The sequence below is a fragment of the Lagenorhynchus albirostris genome, chromosome X, assembly GCF_949774975.1.
Source record: "Lagenorhynchus albirostris chromosome X, mLagAlb1.1, whole genome shotgun sequence".
Classification (NCBI taxonomy): Eukaryota; Metazoa; Chordata; class Mammalia; order Artiodactyla; family Delphinidae; genus Lagenorhynchus; species Lagenorhynchus albirostris.
The window spans coordinates 58,546,106-58,553,160 of record NC_083116.1 but is presented as its reverse complement, the minus strand read 5'-3'; the positions used below and the strand labels follow the sequence as shown (position 1 = coordinate 58,553,160).

Sequence of the window (7,055 nt, the reverse complement as noted above, 5' to 3'; positions counted from 1 at the left end):
AGGATATTATTTGGAAAGAATTTTAGCAGAAAGTTTTATGTATTTATTTTTCAGTAGGAGGTGGGGTTGCAGAGGAGAGGCATAGTCAGAGATAACAGTGTTTCTAACTATGAATATATACATAATTGTGTTTATGCCAGAAGATAACACATTTCCTGAGGAAAAAAGCACTGACCTAGATTAATCTGTAAGATTTTTAAAATTATATTTCCTTCACTTATCTAAGTATCATAGTAATTTCTCAGACATTCTTAGACCATAGGAAATATTCCCTAACAAAAACCCTAGTTTTAGTGAGGAATAGAATAAAAGCAGAATCATTTTCTTTGTTTTATGAAGATGCCATTATTTTAGTATATCTGCTATATCGATCTAATGTGCCTTCTGGATGGTTTCATTTATTTGCTTCCTAGAGAATATAGTGATAAGAATCTATGTGTGTTTGATATTTTTAAAATATCCTGAGATATTTCATGTTTGTTTTTTCATTTAAAATAGCATTATGACTCATGAGCCCAAAGAGGACAATCCTTACATCCATCCATCTTTTAATTGGAATGGCTCTCTGGGAACAGCTAGACCTGAAGCAAATTATGGGGACAAGTATTCTTCAGCCATGCATATGAAGCCACTTTTCGTATGTATCATGCATTTCCATTTCTATATATAGTTATCATCACCGTAGTTCTAGTAAAGGTAATATAATGAATACTAAGACTTTGCTATAGCAAAATGATATGACAGAATCATTTGAGATAAAGATATGGAAAGTTTAGCTTATAAGACTCACTATCACTACTATTTCACTTTGTTAAATGGGATTAGGTAATATGAGTCAAAGGTATAGTATATATAATACTTCATATGTATAAATATACTATGTATGTAACTTAAATTTGCAATCTTTAGAAAGGAGATTTGAGATCAAAGGAAGACTGGTTAAATTCCGTGAGACTGGTCTTATGATAATCATTAAATTATCATAATTTAACAAGGCAACTGCTATTTTGTGTTTTAGTGTACTTAATACATTAAATAGTACATTGCTCAAGCTAATGCTGAATACTGGCTAATTACTGATCTCTAATTACAAGACATATTAACAATTATCATGAAGTGCAAACTGTGTTTCTCTGTATAAGTGTTTAAAACCAGAAATCAGAAAAAAAAGTGAAATGGATCATCAGCCGAAAGTTATCTTTATGAATGTTCTTGACAAATGCAATGAATTATAGAAAAATGAAAATAATTCACCAAAAATGAATACCTTATGTTTGTTGACATATTGAATTTTTGTGTTTTTTTGGGGGAAGGGTCATTTTTAGTTGAGTGACCACTGACAAAATAACCTTCCCCAAAAAACCCACAGTGGAGAGAGTGATATCACCAAGATGGCAACATATGTCGTTCCTGACTTCACTCCCCCTCAGAAGAAGAACTAATATCTATTCAAGTACGTGGCACTCCTGAAAGAATTCTAGAAATAAGGGTGAGACTAAAGCACCCCCTGCACCACAGAGAGCAAAAGATACTGCTTCGGAAGGATAAGAGAAGCTGCTACACAATGGCTGCATTATCCCTCCCATTGCCAGTGTAGCAACACACAAAGAAGTCTTCCCTGAGTCTCTGGTTCCTCCAGTGGGAAAGGAGAGGCGAGGGGGACAACAAACCTCCTAAGTTTCTTGGAGCCCCTACTCATGTGGGAGCCCCTATTCTGGTCTCGCTACATGGAGACTGCAGGGAAATCTGCAGGGCTCAACCACTGGGAATCTGACTGTTATGGAGAAGAGAGAAGGGGCTTGCAACAAAGATCTTGGCAGACCAAGTTCATACCTGCAGTGCCCAAGTAGTAATCCTAATTAATGGCTTTACCCATATGCAGAACCAAGTCAGTGGTGCACTTTGGCTAGGGAACCCATTAGGATGCAGATCTGACTGATTTGGGTACTCAAATGAGGAGTTTTTCTGGCCGTAGAGCCTGGACCAAGGAGTCTGAGGCAAGGAGCTGAGTCATAGATCCATCCACTAGGAAGAGTGTCTCCCAGCCCCATCTGATGAGTAGCTAGTGAGAGCACCGGGAAGTTGTGTAGCCTAGCAACACTCCAGCTGAGAGACATGCAGAGCTGATTGCCCCCAGAGTAAAGCCAATACTGGGCATGGAGGGTTCTCTTGCTAAGCCCAGGCAGGGGGATTAACTCATAGCCAAGACTGAGGGTAGCTCCCAACCCCTCGAGACTAGAAAGCCTGCTTGGAGAAAAATGGGAGTTGCCTGGAGTGACCCTTCACTGTCCCACTCAAGCAAGTGACCTGAAACATAGCCCCACCCATTGTGGCTCCAGAGCTCCATCTGACCACAAGAGCTGGCAAGAACCCCTAGAAGCTGTGTAACCAGCAATGCTTGAGCCAAGATGCGGGCCTGCCCAGGCAAGGGAACTGAGACATATCCCCACTCACTGTGGACAGTATCTCTCACCCCATCTGATCAGAAAGGCTGGCAAAAAAACTGGAAGCTGTGCAGCCTAGCAGCACTCAAGGCAAGAGGCAGGCAGGCAGAGCTGATAGTTTGCAGAGCAAAGCCAATGAACCTGTTTGGCCAGAGAACTTGGAGTGCAGGTTGGCTTTAGTTAAGACAACAAAGAGCTTTACTGGCTTTATGTTGCTTCTCTCACTGCACCCAGGCAGGAAAATTAATTCATAGCCCTGCTCATTGCTGAATACAGCCTCTAGCCTGCCTAACCAGGGAACCTAATCAGAGCACACAGGAAGCTGCATAGCCCATCCAACAGCCCAGACTAGAACAGAGAGCACAAGCCATGTCTTTCCCCATTTGCAGAAAAAAACTGGTGGTCTCACCTGATCAGGGAATTCAGTGCACACTGTTGCCTGATCTGGGTTCCCAAACAATAAGCCCATACAGGTCCTTGCTACCCTACCAGGGAGTGAAGCTAATTCATAGCCCCATCTACTACTGAATATAGTACCCAGTCCCAACCATCTAGTAAGCCTGACCAGAGAATCCAGGAAAGTACAGCACCATCTAACAGCCTTACTTGGGTAGGGAACCAAGCCAGCAGTCCTATCCAACTGTTCTCAGCCAGTGGCGCACCTTCCCATCCCCAACCTCAGAGCTTGAACAGTTGCCTCCCTCCACCCCCAGCATAACAGTAGGCCCCACTTGCCTAAGTATATTACCAACAAATATGCCTAGAGATCCAAACTGAGCTGACTGGTGAAGATCCGTCTCTGCCAAGGCAAACCTGTAAAGTCTGTATGAGGACCCCAATTACTCAAATGTGCAGATACCAATGTAAGGAATCAAGGATAACGAAAAACCAAGAAAATATGACACCAACAAAGGAAACTAATAAAGCTCCAAGAACTGACGCTAACAAAATGGAGATCTATGAACTGTCAGACAAATAATTCAGAATAATTCTCTTAAGGAAATCTAGCAAAATACAAGAACACACACAAAAAAACTAAATGAAATTAGGAAAACTGCTTTCATGGATGGAGGTCAGGCCCGCAGCCAGAGGGAGGTGTTGTTCAGTGGAGAGGCTGCTCTGCAGGAGGACACCTAGATATCAGAGAAGGCCAGAGCTGAAAAGTACCCTGCAGGTCATCTAGTCTAACCCTCTCATTTTACAGTGAGAAGCCTAAGGTTATGGGAGGGACAGGGCTTGCCAGGATTTAGACACCTGATTATTGGCAGAGCAGGAAAATTCCAGGTTTCTTAAGTCTTGTTTGACCTTTTTCTACCATTAACTTTTTTCAGCTCAAGGCTCTCTTTGGGGAAGACAAGCAGCTTTGCCCATATTATATAGCATATATCCAAAGCATATGCACTGATATGTTTAAGTGTTGTGATTGTAAAAAGACCTTAATAAACCAGGCTTAAGTGGACTGCTCAGCAGTTCTGAAAGAAATGGTTCTTGATTACTAAACAATACAATTGTGTAGCATCAGACCTCTTCATAGCTTCCTTAGGAACTGGGGATGAGCCCTGGAAGTAGACTCTTTAAAACTTAGGAAAGCACCTGTTGTTTCCCCAGGTTGTAAGACTATGTTTGCACTGGTTAATTGCCAGAGTGCCTGTTTGTGGCTCATTGGTTAAAAAGAATTTCAGATGAAGGGTATCAGTCTGGGCGCTCTCCTGCCTGACTAATCCTGTCCTGATCAGTCACTGGGTCATGTGACAGCACTGCAGTGTAAGGAAGAAGGAAAAGACTTGATTCTATGGTTTGAGGAGATGTGCTTTTACAAAAATTTTTTTATTGAAATATAGTTGATTTAGAATATTGTGTTAGTTTCAGGTGTACAGCAAAGTGATTCAGTATATATACTCTTTTTAAGACTCTTTTCCCTTATAGGTTATTACAAGATATTGAGTATAGTTCCCTGTGCTATACACTAGGTCCCTGTTGGTGATCTATTTTATAAACAGTAGTGTGTATATTTTAATCCCAAACTCCTAATTTATCCCTCCTCTCCCAGATGTGCTTTTTATAATGGGAATTATTTGCATTAGAGAATGCCTTTGGGGAGTTTATGTGAGCTGAAGTAGATGTGTCAAGTAACTGACACATGTTGCATTCTTATGACAATAAATTTATACCTAACAATTATAAATACTCTTTTATGAATTTCATTTATATGTTTTGCCCCTAGGAGGGGCAGCTTCTAGGAAAAGATTATAAGGGGCAGCTGTCATTTTTCCATATAATTATTCACTCAATCTCAATTCAGAGAGTATCAACTGAAACAATAACATAGTTTAAAGAGTACTCCATGACTAAGGTTGTAAACCCTTAAGGGAGATGACTATGATTTCTCAACATTCTGTGTGTGCTTAGCCAGTGACCGAAGAACTTCTCCAGTGGCTACACTCCATTGGAGAAAGGTTGTTTTTCAGTAATGATACAGAGTGTCCCAGACCACAAAAAAATGAACAGTTCAGTTTTAGAATTTGAGCAGCAGCATAGAGTTAAAGAACAAGTGATGAGCCAGACAGTTGATTTTAGAAAGTCTTTGAAAAACAATGTTTGCATGCTTTTAAAATGAGAACAATGAAGAAATTGTTTTAGGGCATACAAGACAGTATCAGGAGTCAATGTTCCACTAGTGATCTTAGTTCATGTTAAGTTTCCCAGATACGCTGAGATTGTGCACTTGACATTACCTGATGGCATGAAGCGGAGTGGGCAAGTTCTAGAAGTCAGTGGTTCCAAAGCAGTCGTTCAGGTATTTGAAGGGACTTCAGGTATAGATGTCAAGAAAATGTCCTGTGAGTTTACTGAGGATATTCTCCAAACACCAGTGTCTAAGGAGGTGCTTGGTGGGGTATTCAATGGATTAGAAAAAACAATCAACAGAGGTCCTGTTGTACTGGCTGAAGAGTTCATTGACATCATGGGCCAGGCAATCAATCCTCAGTGTCAAAGCTATTCAGAGGAGATGATTCAGACTGGTATTTTGCCCATAGATGGCATGAAAATTCCTGTCTTCTCTGAAGATGGCTTACCACACAATTAGATTGCAGCTCTAATCTATTGCCAGCCTGGTATGGTAAAAAAAAATCCAAAGATGTAGTGGACTACAATGAGGAAAATTTTGTGATTGTGTTTGCTGCTATGGGTGTAAACATAGAAACTGCCCGGTTCTTCAAATCTGACTTTGAAGAAAACGGCTCAAGGGGCAATGCCTGCCTCTTTTTTAACTTGGCTAAAGACCCAGCTATTGAGCAAATTATCACTCCTCACTTGGCTCTAACCACAGCTGAGTAGTGAAGATCAGTGTGAAAAACATGTATTGGTTACCCTAACAGACATGAGTTCTTATGCTGAAGCACTTTGAGAGGTTTCAGCAGCCCAGGAAGGAGGTTCCTGGTCAACGAGGCTTCCAAAATTATATGTATACAGATTTACCCACAATACATTAATGTGCTGGTCGAGTGGAAGGTAGAAATGACTCTATTACTCAAATTCTTATTCTCACCATGCGTAACAATGATATCACTCACTGAATCCCTGACTTGACTGGATATATTACAGAGTGGCAGATCTACACACGGACAGATTTCCCCACCTATTAATGTGCTGCCCTCATTATCACAGTTAATGAAGTCTACTATTGAAGAAGGTATAACCAGAAAGGATCATGCCAATGTATCTAACCAGCTGTATGCATGCTATGCTATTGGTAAGGATGCACAAGCCATGAAAGCTGTAGTTGGAGACAAAGCCCTTACCTCAGATGATCTTCTTTACTTGGAATTTCTGCAGAAGTTTGAGAAGAACTTTATTGCTCAGAGTCCTTGTGAAAATCGCCCTGTCTATGAGACTTTGAACATTGGCTGGCAGCTGCTTCAAACCTTCTCCAAAGAAATGCTGAAGAGAATCCCTCAGAGCACCCTGAGCAAATTATACCCTCAAGACTCTGCAAAGCATTAACTGCTACTTCATCACTGGCTTGATGCTTTTGTGAAATACTGGTTCTATTTTCTTTATTCCTTTTGCACTCCTCCATCCCTACCTTTGTGTTGGAGTTTACTGTGTTACCCTGTAATTAAAAACAAGGAATAGATAACAAAAAACTGAAATTACAATAACAGTACATGAACAAAATGACAAGTTCAGCAAAGAAATAGAAACCATCAGAACAACCCAACCAGAAATCCTAGAGTTGGAAAATATGAAAACTGAACTGAAGAATCCAATAGAGTTTCAAAAGCAGACTCGACCATGCAGAAGAAACAATCAGCAACCTGGAAGACTGGACATTTAAAATTATCCAGTCAGAGAAGCAAAGGAAAGAAGAATGCAAAAGAGTGAAGAAAGACTATGGGACTTATGGGACACAATGAAAAGAAACAATATTTGCATGATTGGAATTCCAGAAGGAGAAAAGAAAGAGAAAGAAACAGAAAGTATATTTATAGCAATAATGGCTGAAAACTTCCTGAACCTGGGGAGAGAAATTGACATCCAGATCCATGAGGCCCAAAGGACCCCAAATAGGTTGAACCCAAATAGGGCTACACTGAGACATTATTTAAA

General features: G+C 40.5%; 1 pseudogene; it reads left to right on the top strand.

Annotated features, from left to right (window-relative positions):
* Nucleotides 1–1,727: 1,727 nt before the first annotated feature.
* Nucleotides 1,728–6,551, top strand: LOC132513965 (V-type proton ATPase subunit B, brain isoform-like; annotated as a pseudogene).
* The last annotated feature ends 504 nt before the right edge of the window (nt 6,552–7,055 follow it).